The following is a 22,932-nucleotide window of genomic DNA, read 5'->3' on the forward strand; positions in this document are numbered from 1 at the left end:
CCGCGCGGGAGGGGGCAGGGAAGCGGCGGGCGGGGCTGATTGGTTATTTATGAGAGGGGCGTGGCTATGTAAATCGAGCGCCCTTCGGCCGATGTGGCGGGCTTGTTCTTCGGAGGGCGTGGCTATGCAAATAGAGCGCCCCTCGCCCGGAGTGACTGATTAGTTGTTCAGAGGAGGGGCGTGGCTATGAAAGGAGGGAGGAGGGAAGGGGCGGACGGAGCTGATTGGGTCTTCATATAAGAGGGCGTGGCTATGCAAATAGAGCACCCCCTCGGGGCCCCCCCCACCGGAGGGGGGGGAGCGGTGGGCAGAGCTGATTGGTTCTTCGCGAGGAGGGGCGTGGCTATGTAAATCACACCCCTCGCCCACCCCGGCGCAACCTGTGCGGAGGGAGGGGCTCCTCTCCCCCACAACGATGGCACCTGAGGGGGGTGGGGAAGGGTACACCCGCATCGATCCATGATTGCCCCATCGGTCCCTGATCTCCCTCATCACATCCGTGATTGGCCCCATTGTAAGCATGATAATCACTTCCATGATCGCCCCTATCATGATCATGATTAGCCCCATGGCATCTGTGATAGCCCCCAACACATCCATGATAGTCTCGTCACATCCATGATAGTCGCATCACAGCCATGATCACCCTCACATCCATGATCAACCCCAAACTCATCCATGATAGCCTTGTCCCATCCATGTTCACCCCTCACATCCATGGTTTCCCCCATTGCATCCATGATCGCCCCCAACTCATCCATGATAGGCCCCTCCCATCCATGATCACCCCTCACATCCATGGTTGCCCCCAACTCATCCATGATAGCCCTGTCCCATCCATGATCACCCCTCACATCCATGGTTGCCCCCAGCTCATCCATGATAGCCTCGTCCCATCCATGAGCACCCTTCACATCCATGGTTGCCCTCATCGCATCCATGATCATCAACCTCATGATTGCCCCCGCCACAGTCATTATTGCCCCCATCACATCCATGCTCACCCCTATCACATCCAGGATTGCCCCATCGCATACATGATTACTATAGAAAAGCTGGGGAGGGAGTTTTTGCAAAGGTATGCAGTGATGGGACGAGGGGGAATGGCTTTAAACTGGAAGAAAGAAGATTTAGATTAAACATTAGGAAGAAATTCTTCATGCTGAGGGTGGGGAGGCCCTGGCCCAGGTTGCCCAGAGCGGTGGTGGCTGCCCCATCCCTGGAGGGGTTCAAGGCCAGGTTGGATGGGGCTTGGAGCAACTGGATCCAGTGGGAGGTGTCCCTGCCCATGGCAGAGGGTGGAACTGGATGGACTTTAAGATCCCTTCCAACCCAAACCATCCTATGATTCTAAGATTCTTAAGGTACACATTGCAACTGGCAATCCCATCAGCACTGCTTCCCTGTCTGCTGTGGATGAAATAGAACAGTGATAAAAGCTGGGTTGTCTCATCAAACTAAAAACTGATGTTGGTTTTGCACAAAGCAGCACACAATAAAAAAATTTGGGGGTTTATCTGCTTTATTTCCCTTTAAGGAAACTGATGTTTAGGTCTCAATCAAGCAAACAATCTTTTTAGTCTAGTATAAAGTTTTCCCTTTAATTAAATTAATTAGAAGCATCAACACTCCCTTGGGATGGACGCCTTGTTAAACCTTTGGGTGCAGATCGCTTGCCTCCATCTAACCCCAAACGGGTAAGAGCTTTACGTCAACATCTGCCCACGGTGCCAAATTAATGACCAAATAAATGAAGCAACAGGCTAATCTTCAGTTGTGAGTCAAGAAAATTAGTTGTATAAAAAATAAACTGCCATAGGAGGATTCCTACCTTGGAAGTGCCAGGAGAAACTGGAGGTCGCTCAGTTCTGGTTTTTATGGGTATTTATTAGCGGAGTTGGTAAACGAGATGCCAAGCTTTGGAATTAAGTTTGGATCAGAGTGAGGGAATGTATGTCACCTGTGTCATCTGTCACTGCAGTCCTTTCCAAGGAGACTGGCATCACACAAACCAGTGCCACAAGCGTTTTCAAATCAAAACCAAACCCCCACAGGAGGGAAAGCTTCCAGCAATATTTTCATCTGAATCTGTAGCCTCCTGGCTCTCCCATTACTTCCAGAAGTGCTTTCTATAATTGCTTATCTTCTGTCCTTTAGTCTTTTTCAACCACATCTGTTAGAGGGGAATACATAGAACAATTCTCATTTTTCCTTCAGCAACTTCTTAGCTCAGCAAACCCCTGACTGTGCACGGTTACGGACCAAGGAGGAATAATAGTTCCACCTACAAGAAAATATTCTCAGAACTGATGTCAACATGTACCCATCTCATTCCTGGGAAAACAGATTTCAAGACACGGGTTTGAAAAGAGGGAGGATTTGACAGTTTTCTAGAGCTGAGAAGCCAGAGGGAATGAGACAACAGCAAAAGACCATCTTGGGCCTACAGGAAAGCTGGAGAAGGACTATTCATAAAGGCTTGTGGGGACAGGATGAGGGGCAATGGGTGTAAACTGGAGAGGGGCAGATTTAGGCCTGACATAAGGAGGAATTTCTTCACCATGAGAGTGGGGAGGCCCTGGCCCAGGTTGCCCAGAGCAGTGGTGGCTGCCCCATCCCTGGAGGTGTTCCAGGCCAGGTTGGATGGGCCTTGGGCAGCCTGAGCCAGTGGGAGGTGTCCCTGCCCGTGGCAGGGAGTGGAACTGGATGATATCTAAGGTCCCTTCCAACCCAAACTCTTCTATGATCTTCCAGAGGGGAAGAGAGGAGCTGCAGTGTAAATATTGAGCCACTTATGTCCAGTCCAGACCCTGCGTCAGTCTTGTGAGAACACCAGAGCCATGGCACAGGGTCTGTCTCCCACCCTGCCCTACGGCCATGGCCAAAAGTGGGTGCCCATACACACAGGCAGGTGAGTAGAGAGGTTCCCCCATGTTGAGCAGTTCCTTCAGGACCTGTGGAAGATGACAGCATTTGTAGCTGTGGCCCCTCTCGAGGCAGATGTGATCTCGCTCCCAGCACAGGCTCCGTTTGCCATGCACCAGTCATGGGGCACTGGCAGAGGCTGCCCAGGGAGGGGGGGAGCCCCCATCCCTGGAGGGGCTTTAAAGACGGGCAGACGAGATGCTTAAGGACACGATTTAGTGGCAGATAGGAATGGTTGGACTTGATGATCCAGGAGATCTTTTCCAACCTGGTGATTCTATGATTCTGGGTGCCCACCAAAAGAGAGCCCATGAGGTCAGGAAATGCTTCATGTCCATACCTGGGTCTGAAGTCACTGAGGCAGAGGAGAGGACTGGAAAGGATCCTTGTCTTCCACTGATGACAACCTCCCCTGTGTTTTGCAAGGAGCCAGATCCCTCTGGAACACAGAGAGCTTGCTCTGACAGCATCTTCTGGGATGCACGGGCACACTTAGTTCCTGGATCCTGGCTGTTCAGGCTCTGGAATAAAAGCACCAAACTGCCCAGACCGGTACGAGTGGGTTGGTCTTGAGGTCTGGATATTTCAAGAATATCAACATAAATCACAGAATCACAAAATCACCAGGTTGGAAAAGACCTCTTAGATGATCGACTCCAACCATCCCTTTCTGTCACTGAACCATGTCCCTGAGCACCTTGTCTACCTGTCTTTGAAACCCCTCCAGGGATGGTGACTCTCCCCCTCCCTGGGCAGCCTCTGCCAGCGCCCCATGACCCTTGCTGTGAAAAACTTTTTCCTGATATCCAGTCTGACCCTCCCCTGGCGGAGCTTGAGGCCATTCCCCCTTGTCCTGTCCCCTGTCCCTGGGGAGAAGAGCCCAGCACCATCCTTTGTACAACCTCCTTCCAGGTAGTTGTAGAGAGCAATAAGGTCTCCCCCTCACCATTTGCATTTAAAGGCCTCAGGAATTAGCCAAGAGATGAGTTTCCAGGATCACCATCCCTGGCTTTGGTCCAGAAATCCAGTCTGTCCCCTTTTGGTTACATCCACACCGTATGACATCAAGCCCTGTAGTGTTACTGCCTCTTGCTCAAACATCTCCTTGGTGAACTGGTGAGCCAAACAGTCACAGAAAGCCTCCATCAACTCTTTCAGGTTGGTGTGTCTGCACTGTAAGCCGACATCACTTTTGGACAACAGAAAGGACAAAATTTGGCTGTAATAAACAAGATGTTGTCCCTTAAATAGTCAGAATCCCTAAAGGAAGATAGAAAACCACTGTATTTTAAATGAGGTACACCATCAGATCATATTCTAGATGGATTCCATTCCATCTGACCATACGAAACTAAATATTCTTTACAGCATTTGTTATCTAAGGAGTATATGCCTGTAGAGAAAATATTCCATTATAATCTTGTAAATGCAAGATACTAATTTTCTTCGCATTTCAGCAGTCTGAAGGAACACGAGGCCTGCCATCCCTTCAGTAACTAATGAAAGGCATCTCTATTTGTGTCGCCTGGGGAGTTTTGAAATAGAGTTGGGGTTTTGCAGAAGGAAAGGGAGATTTCTATTTTGCCGGCTGCTTAATTTTAATTTTTGCAATTTTTGGCAAGAGCACCTTGAGCTGTGGGGAACCAACTCTAGTTTGTCTATGTTGAAATAAACGTGTGCTTCATGGCCCTTCTGCCACCAGCACTGCATTTTAATGCCACCAACATCTAAGCAATGGCCAAAACTGGGGCTGGCGAGCAGAGCTGTAGAGAAGAAACGAGTAACAGGAGAAGTAACTATAGCTTTATTTTCCTGTACACACCTAGAGAGAGATGTCTGTGCAACATCAAAGGATGTTGGACATCTCAGATTCTAGTGCTTTCAATAAAAGAAACCAACAGAGACAAAACTTTTTCTACTTGCGGAATTCTGTCTCTTCAGAAATAGGTATAACCCAACCCCCAAACTCCCTTCAACACCAAGAAAAAGAATGTTAAAGGTTGGACAGAAAGAAAGAGGTGGTGCCATGTGCCACACAGATCAAACCTACATCAAAAGGTTCTGCCTGTGACAGGAAGCCACTTGCAGCGTTCCCGCTTCCCTCTTGCAGCAGATGGAAGCACAGAAAAAAGCCAGTCTGAGGCGCAGTTAAAAGGCATTTGGACAGGAGATGATGATTCTTGTGCCATGCACCGACAGTCTGTGGGAGTGGGAGACCGCTGACCTCCAGAGGGATCTCATCCGTGTGGTCAGAGACCCTTTGCAGAAGGTCTTGCCCATTCTCCTCAAGACATTTTCAACAAGAACAATAGTGCAATGAATGACATTGTGACAGAGGGCTGTCAGACAAGGTGTTAGAACGTTGTTTGGGCAGCAGTGAGCAGAGTGCTTTTAACTAGGATAATCAAGTCCCCTGCTTCACAAGCGTTTCCTCCTACCTTAAAACTTTTCAAACGCTGACGATGCTTCCTCAAGTTTCCTTTTCCGTTGTGAGCAGCTGAGTGAGAGTCCTTGATCCACCAACCAAACGCACATGCCTTGGTCCAGAACTCTGTTTAACAGAAAACATCCACTATTAAAAGAACAGTGTATGTCAAACTATAGTTGCAGCTTTGAAAGAGAGGATGTATTTATGCAGCTCGTTTTTGGCAAATCCTGACAGGCACTCCAGGAGCTTTTAGGACTGCATGCGGTCAAGATGACTGAAGCAATGCAGCCCTGACACACAATGGGAGAGCACACAGCCTTCAGCCGTAAACAAAGAAAGATCCTTGTAACTGTACCTCCTGCTTCGTTCATGTTACAGGATTGGTGTGCTCATGGCAGACAAAAGACACCAGGGTCTGTATATCCGCTAGCCCAAACTCGGATGCCAGCTGTTGGTATTTCCCCATTCGATCACACCTGGACCAACTCTGCTGCATTTTGAAGAGCTGGAATCATAGAACAGTTTGGGTTGGAAGGGACCTTAAAGCCCATCCAGTTCCCACCCCGTGCCATAGGCAGGGACACCTCCCACTGGATCAGGCTCTAGTTGAATCCATGAGAAAGATGACATGTAGTCCAGAGCAGGCTACAAGGATGATCAGAGCGCTGGAGCACCTCTCATACGAGGACAGATTGAGACATCTGGGCTTGTTCAGCCTGGAGAAGAGAAGGCTCCGAGGAGACCTTATAGAGACCTTCCAATACCTGAAGGGGCTACAGGAAAGCTGGAGAGGGACTGTTCACAAAGTCTTGGAGCGATAGGATGAGGATGAACGGGTATAAACCAGAGAGGGACAGATTTAGTCTAGACATAAGGAATAATTTCTTCACCATGAGAGTGGTGAGGCCCTGGCCCAGGTTGCCCAGGGAAGCTGTGGCTGCCCCATCCCTGGAGGTGTTCCAGGCCAGGTTGGATTGGCCTTGGGCAGCCTGAGCCAGTGGGAGGTGTCCCTGCCCATGGCAGGGGGGTTGGAACTGGATAGTCTTTAAGGTCCCCTCCAACCCAAACTATTCTATGATTCTATGACATTGCTCACCTTCACAGCCAGATGTAGGGAATCTTCAGAAAAGCACTTGTTCTTGAGTAGCAGTAAGCGTTTTACAAGCCAACAAAATAAGTAAGGCTTAAAGTAAAACTGTCAGAAGTTTGATAAGCTGATTTAATATTCGGTATTAAAAAGTACAGTTTTAGTCATAGTCATTTTTATGAAAGGGAAAAGTTTTAGTTCACTTGTTTCTGTCAAATACCCCATAACTCTTAGCAGTGATGGGATAAATGATATTTAGTGAAACTGCTGACACAGTTTCATGTATTGCATTAACCCTAGCAGCACTCAGAGGACACGCCAGCTTCCTTCCCACCAGAGCGTCTCCTGCGTGTACAACTCACACAATAAATCAGTACAGTTTTTTTTATTGCTTGCCTACACCAAAATCCAAAGCACTGCATGGGACCACAGGTCTGAGCAGTTATTTGTTACCTGAACAGCAGCACTGACCGAGGGGAAACAGCAGAGGAACTTTTTTTGGGGTGGAAGAGCACTGAAACACTTCCTTTCCTGTATTTCTTGTATTTAGTTTACAAATACAAGTTTTTAGTGAACCCCCTGAAATCAGTCAGGGTTCTCCTACCATCTGCAGTGGGGACAGACCTGACCTGTAGTGGTTGGTTCAGATGGAGTTGATGATCTCAACTAAGATCTAGCAAGCACCCAGGTCCACAAAGTTTCAAGATCCCTCAGCTTCCACCAAAACAAGACACAGTGACAGGATCCGTCACGTTTTGCAGAAGTGATCCTTGCAGCAGAGGATATGGGAGCACCTCCTGCCCAAAAACAACTTCAGGGCAAACTACCACAAAGAGTGAGGAGGAAGTCTACATTCAGAATCCAAACACGATAGGTGCTGAACTTTGAGTGAGAATATTTCAAAAGCATTATTCCTATCTCCAGAAGGATCTTCCAATCCTGATGCATTATCCCAAGAGGACATCATCATCATGAACCACAGCAAAGTTCCAAATCCTTTTTTCACGACATTCCTAAAGTGTTTGCTCCACCCTGATTCATTTTAGGAAACTGATAAGACAGCTGTGAAAATACACCATGAAAAGCACAGTCATATTACAAACCAGCTGGCAGAATTTGCACTTTTTTTGTCTCCCAAGAGAATAAAGATTGTTGTTTATTCCACTTTTCAAAAGGCATAGGAACCAGCATGTAACCTTCTCTTCATTAACCCAACCGGTATCGTTAAGTAGGTGTGTACTGATATAACATTTGGGCTTGCAATAGCCCCGAAGCTGCTGTCTCCAAACCATGTGTGGGCTACTCTCAAGATTTTCTTATTATGAAAGGGGGGGTGGGTCTTTCCTTTCACAAAAATACTCACCGTTTCCACTGTTCCTCAGCAGTATCTGGTGTAACCATTATCGCACTTCTTGTTTGGCAGCTTCCTATCACCAAGTGATGGTTACAAAGATCTGCAAAGCCTGTGTGCTCGCCCCACTGCAGCACCGATAACACTTAATGGCCATTTTTTTTCCGATTCATGTATCGTAAAGGCAAGAACATGACCAAGATGCAACTTGCTTGGCCTGTTATGCTGCAGTCTGTTTGCAAAACCTTCCTACAGTCCTACCCAACTGCTCTGCTATTTTACTGAAACTCCTCTCTTCACTTTCGTGAACTGCTGTTGTGTTCCACCAAGCTGTTGTTGTTTTACACCCTCGAGACGCCTGCAGTTCAGCGACAGATCCCTCTGCTAGAGATGTTAGCACTCTGTGATGCGGCACAGGAATCCAAATCTTTAAGACAAACGACACTGTAGACACACTTGAGCTGAATTTACAAAGTGAAAAATGACGCTTTGGTGCTGCAGTTCCCTTGTAACGGTTTCCTTACTGTAGTTGATCTCAGCTGTCTGCTGGCAGTTACCATCCCAACCCTTGCCTTTTTCTCCTCTTGCTTTTCTGCACTGATACTTAACTGCAGCCCACACATCACTCTCATTTCTTTTCTTGCTCCAGGTGTGGTGCCCACAGCCCAGACCTGCAGCAAAGTTTGGTGCTGGACTTACAACTTAACTGAGCAGCCCTGGAGAGCTACAGATTGGGCTGTGTCAAAAGAAGCATGGCCAGCAGGTCAAGGGAGAGTATTCTGCCCCTCTGTTCCTCTCCTGTGAGACCTTATCTGGAGCATTGTGTCCAGTTCTGGAATCCTCAACGTAAGAAGGAGGTGGAGCTGTTGGAATGGGTCCAGAGGAGGCTACAAAGATGGTCTGAGGGCTGGAGCACCTTCCCTATGAGGACGGGCTGAGAGAGTTGGGGTTGTTCAGCCTGGAGAAGAGAAGGCTCAGAGGAAACCTTAGAGTGACCTTCCAGGACCTGAAGGGGTTACAAGAAAGCTGGGGAGGGGCTGTTCATAAAGGCTTGTGGGGATTGGATGAGGGGCGACAGGTATAAACTGGTGAGGGACAGATTTAGACTGGACATAAGGAAGAATTTCTTCACCATGAGGGTGGTGAGGCCCTGGCCCAGGTTGCCCAGGGAAGTTGTGCTGCCCCATCCCTGGAGGGGTTCAAGGCCAGGTTGGATGGGCCTTGGGCAGCCTGAGCCAGTGGGAGGTGTCCCTGCCCATGGCAGGGGTTGGAACTGGATGGGCTTTAAGGTCCCTTCCAACCCAAACCATTCTGTGATTCTATGAGATTGCTTCCACCACTCCCAGACTTGCTGTGTACATGCTCCTGACAAAGGATCCCAGGAATATCTCCAACTTATCTTAAATGCATCTTGGGATGAGCAGGATGGGAAGGGCTTTCTGTAATAGCTTTCAGTACTACGTTAGCCAGAGGCAGAGTAAGTAAAATGTTCACCTAAAGTAAATGTATCCTTTAGGATGCAAGAAAATACAGAACATAGTTTCTGAATCACTGTGTCGTCTGGCAGAAATCATGAGAAAAGGGAATTTGGGGGCTGGGTACTGAACTGGAAGAGATGTACTAGAGGTGCTCTGCTGCTTTGTCCCTAGGAAGGATTTCCATGTGTAAATCCCTTTGGGAATATTATTGCTTTCCTCCTCATGCCATCCAAGTTGCTTCGGAAATGCACTGTAAGTGAACAGAACTGACAGTGTGGCTCAGGCCTCTCTCTGGGTTTCTTCCCAGAAAGAGGGCGATTGGATAGAACAAACCACTATGTGTGCAATCAGTTATTGCCCGAGTGCTCCAGAACCAGCCGAAGCCTGGCTAATTCAGAACACCATCTCAGCCCTGCACCTCGTGCCTACAGCTTTGCCGTGGCATCCTTTCCATTATGAGGATCTGTTGTGTAACATCAGATGCTTTGCAGTTAATTTTTTTTTAAGGTAAGTCATATTTGAACAGAATAAAAAATAAGCAAGAGCTAAAATATCTGCAGTGCTGGGGCTGTGCCAAACGCCCACAGATCCTGTACCCTGTACTCGAGTCTTGTCAAGTTGCTCAGCGCATCTTTATTCTAATCATTTACTTTCATTTTATGCCTAACAGAGAATTGTCCTGATTACTCAAGTAAATCACAGCAAGAAAAGTACAGAAGCCACGTGGTCAGCTCTGGCCACCCCGTGCTGCTCTCGGTACTCCTCTGGAGCATTTACGGAGCAGTGCCTCCAGCAGCCTGGTCCAGTGGGAGGTGTCCCTGCCCATGGCAGGGAGTGCAACTGGGTGGTCTTTAAGATCCCTTCCAACCCAAACCATTCCACAATTCTATGGAATACTTAGGCACACGTGCAATGGTACCTCTAGCTCTGGACTCTTCTTCCACAGTGTCTGTTAAATAAGTCATCGGATAACCCTAAGCAGAGAGGCAGCACGAACTGTTAGAGGTTAAGGCATTACTACTACTGCCGAGGAGAGGCAGTGGTTGGTGACCTCTGGCAACACAGCTCAGTCTGAGGTGTCCAACCTACAACCATTTGTGGAGTCCTCAGGACACGGACCTCTAGAGATTGCTGAAGATCGATGAAGCAAGTGCTTTTCTTTTACATGGACAAGCTCTGCATATCTACATCGTGTCAGGGGATGTGATAAAATGTTCATGTCCACACAAAGAAGGGAGGTGGAGGTGAATTGACAGGCTCAGGTGATCTAGCCAGGGAAGGAGGGCATCCAGACTGGGTCCTTCCTGCCCCACCAGCTGTACCTGGGAAACGGGAGATGCTGCAGCCTCCACCACTGGGCTAGTGGAGGTGGCAACCCCGTAACCCACATCTACCCCATGACCCACATCTACAGATGAATCCACGCTGCAGCCTGCTTACAGGGCATTTCTCAAGTGACCAGCATCGCCACTGGAATGTTTCCAAACTCTTTATAGAAATCAAAAACTGTTGCTCTGATCAGAACGGATGCAGAATGTGAGGAGTCCCTATGTGATGAAATAAAGAAACTTAAGAATTAACAAAAGCTCATGTATTGTGAGGAACTGATGGGACTACTTTGTTCATGTTATAAAAACTGAGTGATTCACCAGGAATCTGCACACTATCTTCAAGCATGTTAGGAAAAAAAAGGGAAAAAGGCAACACCCAAACCCCACTGTTGCTCCACACAGTGCTGTGATTGAAGAGGAGCACTAGACCTTTGACAAGCGTGGCTACCCTGGATGTTCCGAAGGCATTTGGAAGTAATTACTCGAGCAGAGCCAGGATGGAGTGTGGAGGGAAAAAGGAAATAAAGGGGAAAAAAAAGATGGCAAAAGAAAAAGAAGGTGGCAAAGCCCCCCCTATAGCACCATAAACCTGTGGGATAGCTCTCGGCACAGCCGCAGGGACATCCACTGTTGTATCTGGCCCAGGTTGCCCAGAGCAGTGGTGGCTGCCCCATCCCTGGAGGAGTTCAAGGCCAGGTTGGATGGGCCTTGGGCAGCCTGAGCCAGTGGGAGGTGTCCCTGCCCATGGCAGGAGTGGAACTGGATGATCTTTAAGGTCCCTTCCAGCCCAAACTATTCTATGATTCTATGATTATCTCTGTGGGACCTGATGCAGCTGAAGCTGGGTTTTTCCTAGGAACTCCCTAATCATCTCACTGCTGCAATAAAACACTCAAAGCTCATGGCAATACGGTCATGCAATATCTTTTACAGGAGGCCTTCGACCCTCTGTGGCAGAAGTGACTTTGCGCAACGGTATCACCATAAGCTAAAGGGAAGAGACTGATGCTGTGTCTAGAGAGCGTGAATGAATGCCAGCCAGGTTTTCTCTCCCCTGTGAGAGGGCATACTGCGAATTGCTTCCCTCAAGGAGGCTCTGTAAGTGGAGCTGCTCTTTGTATCCATTCCAATTTGGAATTAAGAATATTTTTGTACTTGATCACCATAGCAGAAGGTCGTTGTATTTTTTCCACCTCTTCTTTTGGTGCAAATACCAAACTCAACAACAAGAGCCCCTCACAAGAAATATCAGCCATCTTCTTGCTTCAGTTAATTTCTTTCTTTTATAAATTCAAACTGCTGAATAGTTCTTCCTACTGAAGAGATTTCGTGAGCAGATTTAGGGAGACAGACTTAAATCTACTAAGAAGAAAGGCTTCTAAGAAAGAAAGCAACACAGCCCACAGGACAGAAATGACGCCAATGCAGAGGAGATGCCAGGGATTTCAGAAGTGCTCAGTATTTGTCTTTTCAGCAATGTCAACACAGTGTGGAGATGTTTTTCCCCAGAGGTAAGAACGAGTCTTGAATATGGAGACAGAAGATCAGAAGGGTACCTAGATCTTTAAGGCAGAGCTAAAACACACACACTCTACAGGTTTGTAGAGACAGACTGCATGCACCAAGCACTGTCAAGAGTTTGATTTTAAAGCCCATTTGACACCAGGATGCACAAAAGTGCTCATCCCACAGTATTCTGGTCTCTCAAGTGCAGGAGGTACCTTTCAAATAGGGCTTGAATAGTGAAAGTCACAGTAAAGGATGTGAGGAAACAACAGGGTAGAGCACAGAGGCAACAAAGTTGGGCAGAGCATGAGGAATGGTGAAAGCGAGTTTCAAGCACACGGAGATGAAAATAATCCAGGGGAACAATTCCACTTCCGCCAAGGAACCTGCTTGTACGCAAAATAAAAAGATAGTATCTTTTCTTTGCCACTTGCAGAAAAAAAAAAGACACTTCACTTGACTCAGTGATGTGTGAAGAAAGAATAAATGTTATTTCTTCGTCTGGAGCTCAAACAGACCAGAAACCCAGGAACACCCCTGACTGGTTTGTTCCAGTCAGAATCAGGAGAGAGACAGTAAAAACCCACAGCCTGTTTTTCCTGTAGATTCACTTTCCCCACAGCCCAAATTATTCTGCATTCTCTAAGAGATGGAGATCATTCACACTGTTCTGGTGAATGACAAGCAGCAGCCAGGCCACCAGAATCAAGGACACGTGATGTGTCCAATCTGTCACTGCAAGAACCCATCGTTGGGATGCACATGGAACATTGACTGTACCAAAACAAAGACCTCTACAAGAATACGATCAGCTCAGAGGTGGAGTTTGGAACAAGGGGAAAGGCATGGCTGGGACAAGGTCAAACAGGAATCTTACGAACTACCCAAGTTACAAAGGTGCTGAGGAGTCCTGTTGCTCCAGAGCAGCAGGACTAGTGGTGGACAAAGCTTACCCTGAATCGGTAATGGTGAGCTCTCCTCACATCCAGAGGTCTTAGACTATAACCCCACTGTAGCACTATCGCTCTTCAAAGCACTGTGCTTGAACTTTTTCTTTATCCCACCTCTCAGGCTGTCTACCCTCAGACAATGATTTCCAGGAGAGGTGGCTTTACATTCTAATATTGAGTTAATGAATAAGAGTTCCTGAGGTCATATTGTTAATAAACTTGCAAGAGTGTGGTCTAGAGGGCAAAAGTAACCTTGCAGTCCTGCTTTTGGAACAATAACTTCAGGATTTCTGTCCTGAAAAAGGTTTGGGTGCAGAAGATTAGAAGTTAAATCAAAGGTGAGAACTCTTGAGAGAAAAAACTAATTCTCAAAACTAAAGTATTCAAGAACTTTAAGTTAAGGTACTCCCGAACAGAAGCAGCCTGAAATAGTGCTTAAGATTCCAGATTTGAGCAGGAGCTAGAACATTCCTATGGAGAGTAAACTGTGATTTCAGTAGGTCCTGGTGGAGTTCTGGTTTGTGCTTTCTTCCTTACATATGGTAATAAATAGAGAGTCTTTGTAACTTGGTGAGATGATTTGAATAAAGCTGGATTTATTAGACTGGGAAAAGTAAGAAAGCGTTAAAAAAAACCACCTTGTTCTCTCTGAGGGAAAACAATCATTTGTTGAGGCAACAGGATGATTTTCTTTGATGGAGGGCAACGAAACCCTGGCAGGAGGCACAGGGAACCCAAGCTGGAGAGAGGTCACCAAGAGGCACGTAGGGTCGGTTTGTGCTGAAGTTTGAAACTTCTTCTCAATTATTACTCTTTTAACCATAAATCATAGATTATTCTTACACCTTGGGGAAAAGGAACTATTGAAGCTAATGGCTGGGGGACCAGAACGGCTGAAAAGCGACAGAGCAGGGCACATCACACGCTCGACCCAAACACTGAAAACCGGCCCAGAAAGCATCAGATTTAGAAACATTCTTGATATGGCAAGGAGATACACTTAGAAGTTTTAACACCACCTTCCAAAAGCATTTTTAATACAGGCCTACGCTCTTCAAATTATCATCCCTCACCTTATAACTCCCTGGAAATGGCTTTTGGGGCCTTATCTAATGTCTGATGCAGTCATGGGAGCGGTTTTTTAATGACTTCCAGGAGAGCCATTAAAGTTCTTTCTTGGCTGCCTTCAAAGCACGCTGCAAGTTTCAGCCATGAAACCTGTGTACAGGACCAGAAAAAAGTCTGCACGCGTTAAAGAGGAAAACATTCTTCACCCATACTTCGTACTCTCCACCAGTAAGGACACAGCACATCAGCAGCAAAGGACTGAGGACATAGGAACTGTTAATTCTAGTAATCCATTTGGTGTTCGACCACAGAAATAATATTTATGACACTGAAGAAACTTTAAGAGGAAGAAAAGGAAAGGAAAAAAAAAGAACCCAGCATCAGGAAAAACATTTACAAACTGCAATATTTGAGAATGATCTCATGTCAAAAAAAAAAAAAAAGATTAAGCGTAGCAAAACGTGCAACTGGAAAGGAAAGAAAGAGCGAAACGCCTGAAGATTTAGCATTTGAGGAATATATAACAGGTTTTGCCAAGAATTATTCACATACATCTGCACGATCCCCATCCATCTATTTTTACTTTTTTTGTGGGCCAATAAAGAGAGCTGTGTATTGTCAATCCTAAAAATAAGCATTTAAGCTTAAAAAACATTTATATCACAGTACAGAAAAGAATGACTGTTCAAATTAACCTTTCTTGCAGCTTATGTAGCTTCAGCCTTATTCAACAGAGGGCAGAGCATGAACTTTATCTCTCCCTCGGACAGGAGCAGGAAAAAAAGGTCGGATGACCCTAATCAGAGACCACCTTAGCTCAATCCTCCTGCTTTTGCATCCTATGAACTCTTTTTTTCAAGGCTTTGCATCCCAGGTTGAGTTGTTCTACCCTGTGGAACGTCATTTATCAAGAGGTGGTGCTATGTACACCCATGGTTCCTGCGGGCCTCGTGCTGATGGTGAAATCCTGGTTCCATTCTAATCAATAGCAAAGCTCCCTTGCCTCCAAAAAACATTTCCCACTGTAAATTCCAGCCTCATTTGCAAAACTTGTTCATCTGCTTCATTGTTTGCCCCTGTTGTTGGTTTTTGGTGGTGTCATCTTCCCTGCACACCGAACGGTGGGTCTGGTTATGTATTTAACACAGCACCTCCTGTCTGCCAGGCAGAGGGACTTGAATGGCATCCTATAAACGATAAAAAACAGCCATAAGAACCCAGAGATTATTTTCCCAAAGGAAAGACAGAGATGACACAGGCTAAGGCTTGGCGTAAGGTCTTTCCAACGTAGCCTCTGCCTTTGCCACACCACAGAGGCAACATCCTGCAACCACTCCTCGTCAGGTGCCTCTCAGCTGTGCAAACCATGCTTTAGTTGTCCTCCTTTTATATTGCCTTTCAATATAGGAAAAAGTCCCATAATTTGGGACAATGCTGATGCTATAGTCCCAAACTCTCCTTAATTCCAGTACTGGGGCATTGCTGGTATTACCAAAGCCATTCTCAAGCGGGTGCCACTAAAGCAGTCATTTATTCAACCCACGCTATTTCAACCCAGCTTGTTTATTCAGTTGCTGTTGACATTTCCTATAGTTTGTTTAATTCACGGTGGTAACACCTATAGATGAGAGGGGTAAAATTAACCCGCTTTTGAAGCCACGACCGGCCGTCAAAGCCAGCCAGTGCTCCCACAGCTGTTCCCATTTGTTTGGAAAACAAGGGATAATTTTAGCAGCGTTCCCTTTTGTTTTTCTTTCTATTTAGAAAACAAGTGCTAAACCTTCTGGGGAATATTCACAAGCTTGTTTGCCATTACCATGAGCCACACATTAACCTCATCAGCAACAACAGCACTAAAAACCTCGGGTTCTGGAACGGCGAGCTGAGCAGTGAGCGTTGCAGAGCTGTCGGGACAGTTGATGAGGGTAGAAGCAGCCAATCTAAAGAGGCTTTTGCCTTTCAGCTAACAATTGCATCCACGTGCGACAAAGGCCATCTCCTTTTTTCTTGCTTCCAACTGGCCTTCCAGACGCTCTTTTTGCCAAGCGTTGATGACAAATCTATTCAGTAGTATAAAAAAAACCCAAGAGTTCCTTACACCAATCATTTAGCTCCGTCTGCCACGGCGCCACTGAAAACATCACAGCCCCACTGCTGGGCTTTCCGACAGCACAGGGCAAACACAACTGCAGGAAAACAGGCTAAATGTACAGTGAAAAGGTAACAGCCAGGAGACACGAGTCCTGTGCGTTGTTTCCTCTCTGCTGGGCAGTTGCTTACTCTGATGCAGTCATAATACCTTCAAAGAAGCGCTCTGTGTGTGTGTTTTGTGCCTTGGTGTTAATAACAACCGAATAGATGATGCAAAAGAAAACAAGGCCCACAGCAAAGACAACACGGGCAAAAGCAACGAATAAAATCAACGGGAACCTCAATTCCCTTATTTCCTACTTGAGCAGTTTGGTCTAGTGGGAGGTGTCCCTGCCCATGGCAGGGGGGTTGGAACTGGATGATCTTGAAGGTCCCTTCCAACCCAAACCAGTCTGTGATTCTGCGATTCAATCCTTGGTTTTGCATTTCTAACACCATTGTCGCTGTTTTAACATCATTTTCTATATTCTTTTTGTTTGCTGTTTAGAGGAAATAGGAATAGCAAATTCTTTCTCTCCTCCATGCCTCCCCATGAGAAGGATTTGAAGAGGTCAGAAATTTTTGACGGAAGTATTTTTATGCAGAAAGTACAATTTCCTTTCATTTCAGTTGCACTTGGAAAAAGAGTGCCCCCCAAAATGTTTTTGTTTCTGTTGAGTGAGTTTCCTTCTTGACATAAGGAAGAATTTCTAGACCATGAGGGTGGGGAGGCACTGCCCAGGTTGCCCAGGGAAGTTGTGGCTGCCCCATCCCTGGAGGGGTTCAAGGCCAGGTTGGATGGGGCTTGGGCAGCCTGAGCCAGTGGGAGGTGTCCCTGCTCATCGCAGGGGGGTTGGAACTGGGTGGTCTTTAAGGTCCCTTCCAACCGCAACTATTCTATGATTCTATGACATACGCACACACTTCACAACTATTTTCCAAGCCCTTCCTGTTGGAAGACAGGATTAATGTGTGGGAAACACCTCAGGCTTTGGAATCTTTTCCAAATGAAAATAACTTCCAGGTTTGAAAGTCACTCTCACGATACTTACCAGGTGTTAAAGGTTTGAAGTGACAGGAAGACCCTGAGGCTGGTTTTAGGCTATTTCTGTACAAAACGTCCTGCTCCAAAGACGACTCTAGAGCTCTTCAGCACCAGCAGCAGTGTCCCTGGAGTGGAAAGAGAAGACTGTTTAAATGAGGGGACATCAACACATTCCACTCTCAACCGTACCAATGTACAGCGATGCTAGTTGTAGCACTACACTACCTTAAAGATCTATGGTAACAGAGACAATAATATCAGAGCAGCGAATGCATTTTTGTTCCCTTAATCGAGCATTAAATGCAGAACCTATGTGATTTACACCATGAATTATGCAGAAATAATATGACCCTGACACAAAAACGGAACTTCAGTGGGCAGTGTGTAAACTAAGTTTTCCTGAAAAACAGCCTTGAATATCTGCTGGGGAAGCAGCATCCTTGGAAAACAGAGTCATTTTTTTTCTTTCCTTGACAAACTGAGCACAAAAAGGACATAACACGGATAGTGGCTGCTAGCATGTTTGTCTCGCACTGATCTCTTTACATCTGAGAAGAAAAAGAATCTTCTAACAAAAGACTAGATAAATATTTGTCCTGGTTCTTTTTTTCTCCCCCCACTTACATGAAGTGGTCTCATTTCCAGTCACTTATTCGCTGTGTGTCCTGACGTTTGATGCTGTATTTCTCATGCTTAAAAGTCATTAAATCAACCTTTTGCCATGAAGAGATTCCCACATAACCTGGAATGCATTCAGATGGCTCACAGGGGTGACCATCACATAAAGAGAGCAGAGAATGTAAATATGAATTAGTCAAATGTGTATGTCTTACCGGGATGGGTTCTATCATCATAATGCATACTGGGCAGCGTTCTAGCTTATGAGCAGATCCATTTTAACCTAATGGCATCATTTACATAATAAATTAGGGACAGATTTTCAACGGTAGTCACCTCCTGGCAAATTCATGACACCCATAAACAAATATTTTAAAATACACTCATAGAGTCATGATTTTACCAGATGTTTGGCATACTTTTCAAAACCTGGTTCTTACTATTCAGTGGGAATACAGGCAGAGGAAAGACAAAGAATGCAGCCCTGGCAGATATGTACATACAAATATAAGGCCTCGTTCTGAGCAGCTTTAAGCTCACTGCATAAACAGAGTGTAAGCACTACAGAAAACAAAGGCACGACCTGCTTTGTACAGGACGCCTTTCCACACCCGTACTTCAGCTTGGTTTCTTCATGCATGGTCAGAACGGAGTGCAAGAAAGGGATCTGAGTAGGAAAAGCTTCATTCTGTGCATAAGAGTAGAAGGAACTCAAGAGTTTAAAACGTGACAAGTTCTATCTTTGGTGCTAGGACAGCTTCGTTAGATGCCACCTCATCCAGCGGTGCCTGGCACACTGCATCAGGGAGGAAGAGGCAGCCCAGGAGGTACCAGGCAAGCACATCTCTGCCATCAGCCTCACTATGCAGCTCACACCTCCGCACCCTTCTGCACGGGCAGAACCACTGGCATCGGTACCTTCTGCTCCCCCTCACCCCAGGCAGTGCAGATGTTTACTGAGCCCATGATATAATATCTAATATTATATGATATATCATATAAATATATCATATAATAGATATTATATTGTATGATATTGTATTATATCATATATCATATATAATATGAGATTATATGATCCCTTCCCTTCCTCTTTTATTCATTTCCTACTTTGTAAACAATGTTTATTAGATATTTAGGCTTGAAATGCAGCATGTGCATCACTAATTTCCTCACAAATGTAAGGTTTTCACGTACTGCAGTTGTTTGTATCACGTCATCATACCATATCGCATTGGTACCAAATCTTTAGCCTCGCTGTGATTAAGTATGTAAAACACAACTAATAAATTGAATGAAGAACTTAATTCATTGCCACTCTATTGTTTAAAGCCCACAGATAAATTATACAGGCAGGATCCCTCCAGAAGCCTAGAAAAGGAGAGATTTTCAATTGGATTGACAGGAACGGTCATTCACAGGCGGTGAGCACCCACTCATGTATTACATGGACTGCAGATATATGGGAAATTGTTACCTTCAGAACTGTCAGCTCCTCACCTGACATCTACTACAAAAGATCAAAAGAGCCAGGACTGAAATCGTACGAGGTAGGAAGAGTTAGAATCTGGTTGAGGCTGGGATGCGTGCACCTGAATGAAGTGAGGAGGGTCAGCTGTTTTGTAGGTGATAAAATCTGTTCTCTCGAGCAACAGAGATCAACTTTTATAGAATCATAGAATCGTTTGGGTTGGAAGAACCTTAAAGCCCATCCAGTTCCAACCCCTGCCATGAGCAGGGACACCTCCCACTGGATCCAGTTGCGCCAAGGCCCATCCAACCTGGCCTTGAACCCCTCCAGGGATGGGGCAGCCACAGCTTCCCTGGGCAGCCTGAGCCAGGGCCTCACCACTCTCATGGTGAAGAAATTCTCAATTCACAATCTGTTTGTTAAATAGATGAAATGTGAAATTCCTTCCCTGGACAATGAGCATTCTATGGGAATGGTAGCACAAGGTAACAGAACAGCACAAGGTAACAGAACATTTGAAATAAAAGCACATAGGGCTACAAGAAAGCTGGGAGGGGCTGTTCACAAAGGCCTGTAGTGATAGGACGAGGGGCAATGGGTGTAAACTGGAGAGGGGCAGATTTAGGCCTGACATAAGGAAGAATTTCTTCACCATGAGAGTGGTGAGGCCCTGGCCCAGGGTGCCCAGGGAAGCTGTGGCTGCCCCATCCCTGGAGGGGTTCAAGGCCAGGTTGGATGGGCCTTGGGCAGCCTGATCCAGTGGGATATCCCTGTCCATGGCAGGGGGTTGGAACTGGATGATCTTTAAGGTCCCTTCCAATCCAAACTATTCTATGATTCTTAACACTGGCGGCTGGAAGGGAGGCCAGAACGTGTAATCCCTTCCACGTTATCCCCAGTGGTTGCAATCTGCCAGAGTCTTGTCTCAAGCTCCTAAATATCCACTAGCAAGTTAATCACATGTTTTTTATGACCTCCTTTCCTATGGAGTAACCCATTCCTTTTCATTCCATGTGCAATCCAAGAGTGCATGGGATGTTGAAGACCAAGAGGCCCACATGTCTGCCTCTCTGGTTATTAAGCCTGTGATGTTCCAAGAAGGTAGTTAATGGCCTGTTGGGGTGGCAATTTGTTCTGTCCTCTGAACAAGGAAAATGAGCAGCAATGGCTTATTTAATGCATTTGGTGTTGCAGAGAAATTATAATATCTTGTCTCTATTAACCTTCCTGCAGTTTATTTGGGAAGAGAGCAGGGACAAGCATATGGAGAATGTACTGCAGGTTGGATTGGTAGGCGCTGTTTGTCACAGAGGTCAGAGGCAGTCCGTGAACAGAATTTAACAGCATGTAAGAATTCATTGGGATACAGCAAGACAGATTCCTGGGTGATTTAATTAGGCATCACTTCACTGTCCTGAAATGGGCAGCACTGACTCGTTACATCAGCTGTAGTTGTGGCCCTTCATATATCAATTTTCTTTTAAATAACAATCACACCTGCCCACAGTGATATTTAACATTACTCAATCCTTATAAAAAAGGCAAACTTAACATCGATGCTAAATTGACTGTGATTAGTCACATATGTCAGCATTAACAAATGATGACACTTAAAAACCATAGAATCATAGAATAGATTGGGTTGGAAGGGACCACCTCCTTCTTGAGTTGAGGATTCCAGAACCGGACACAATCCTCCAGATGAGATCTCCCAAGAGAGAAACAGAGGGGCAGAATCCCCTCCCTCGCCCTTCTGGCCACGCTGCTTTGGATGCAGCCCAGGACACCGTTGGCCTTCTGGGCTGCGAGCATACTTCGCTGGCTCATGTTGAAGCTTCTTGGCTGGCTTCTCATCAAGAAGGTTCATCAAATACAAGGAAACTGACAATGCTGTTCAAACTAGCAGATCAATGTGTTTCCCTGAGATTTCATCTCAGCCTCACTTTGCTGCTTTGAACACAGGCGTGATGTTGCACACCTCGATCTGGGGGTGCGCAGCTCCACACCTCACCAGGACCCCAAACCCACAACATTCCTTCCAGTGGCCTCATACAAGACCCCTGCACTGAACCCCTGTCCACAGCCTGTCCTGTCCACACTTGACAGGTCTGGTAGATCAAAGGCTTGAAAACCAACTTTAAACACGTGATAGCTCCATTAGCTTTAATGGGAGGCGTTGTGTGCTTGAAGCTAATTCTTGTATAAACTATTTCCTCTTGCTCAAAACAAGGTGGCCATTTTTGGCAACGTGGACTGTGCTGCTGCTGTGTCTGTTTGTCTGTCAGGAGGACCTGACTGGCAACCTTGGGTAGGATATGACTACAATATAAATATTTAACACAACTTTACATTTCCATTTCATCATCCATTTCATAATGATTTCCTAAGCTTCATTAATTCCCATCCTCCTCCATGAGGCAGGTTATGATCAAAAGCCCTCTGAAGTACAGGGAAGATGAAACCACAAACGGAACCAGTATCAGAGCAGGAACTAGGGAAAAAAAAAACCAACTTTTAAAAAGCATTCCAGCACCTGCATTTCAGGAGGCTCATCCTGAACCACGACATCGGATCAGCTGCAGACCTGGGAAGCTAAGGATGCATCTCTTTTCACATGGCGCAGATGGCATCACTTTAATTACTCTTCAGCATCGTGTGTTGAATAGAACATTTTCTTTCTTTTTTTTTTTTATTTTAAATAAATGGACTGTTGTCTGTGCTTTCCCATGAATGTTCCCACATTGAACATTCAAGTGAGGGAAGGCAGAGGGGGAGGAAAAATCCCCACAAAACAGGGATCTTTCTGTAGTACTCCACAGGAATGATTTCACACCAAAAAGCCAAAAGTTGTCAGAATGAACATACAATCAAAATCATGGGCAATATTAAAAAGCATCGGCTGCATTTCCTAGTTACCGGAGCATAGGACCAGGTTGCTTGGTAACACAGCCTGGCAGCTCCAGCCACGCTCCGCTCGGAAATCAGCCATAAAAGGAACTCCCATGCCATTGCAGCGTTGCTATGGCAATGCACAGAAGTGATGGATCCCAAGTTGGAGACACACCTTAAGCAAGGATATGTTTCCTCTCATTTTAAACACTTCCCAACCCATAAATACATGGAGCCTGCAATTTGAAATAGCTCCCAGCGAGGCTAACTGATGAGGCTTTTTGTTAGCGTTCACATCATTCGAGACTTTGTACATGTAGCAAAGCAACTGGCAAGGAAAAAACACCCAAAACATAATGTCTGCGGCACTGGATGGCGAGGAGTTCATCAGCCAGTCAGGTACAAGGCACAGCAGATGGGTGACTGCACCCTTACCATGCACCAACGGAGAAAGAGGAAGGTTGCTGCCTGGCAGATGTGAGCCACAGCGCAGCTGCCAGAGGTCACCAGCATCCGTGGAGCTGTGCTTTGGGAGCATCCAGCTTTTAGCAGGGACCATAGAATCATAGAATCACCAGGCTGGAAAAAACTTTTGAGATCATGGAGTCCAACCATTCCTGTCCATCACTAAACCATATCCCTAAGTACCCCATCT

At 46.0% G+C, this 22,932-nt stretch overlaps 1 long non-coding RNA gene across 2 annotated transcripts; it reads right to left on the reverse strand.

Annotated features, from left to right (window-relative positions):
- Nucleotides 1-1,516: 1,516 nt before the first annotated feature.
- On the reverse strand, nt 1,517-13,182 carry LOC128854504 (uncharacterized). 2 transcript variants are annotated; one of them, XR_008453559.1, is made up of 4 exons: nt 13,060-13,182; nt 5,364-5,476; nt 3,266-4,185; nt 1,517-2,954 (listed from the first exon to the last, which is right to left on the reverse strand). It is a non-coding gene; the product is annotated as an uncharacterized LOC128854504 (long non-coding RNA). The 2 variants fall into 2 exon arrangements; XR_008453560.1 differs by having other exon boundaries at nt 1,517-4,185.
- Between the last annotated feature and the right edge of the window lie 9,750 nt (nt 13,183-22,932).

Source organism: Cuculus canorus, chromosome 25 (genome assembly GCF_017976375.1).
Source record: "Cuculus canorus isolate bCucCan1 chromosome 25, bCucCan1.pri, whole genome shotgun sequence".
In the NCBI taxonomy this organism is placed as follows: domain Eukaryota; kingdom Metazoa; phylum Chordata; class Aves; order Cuculiformes; family Cuculidae; genus Cuculus; species Cuculus canorus.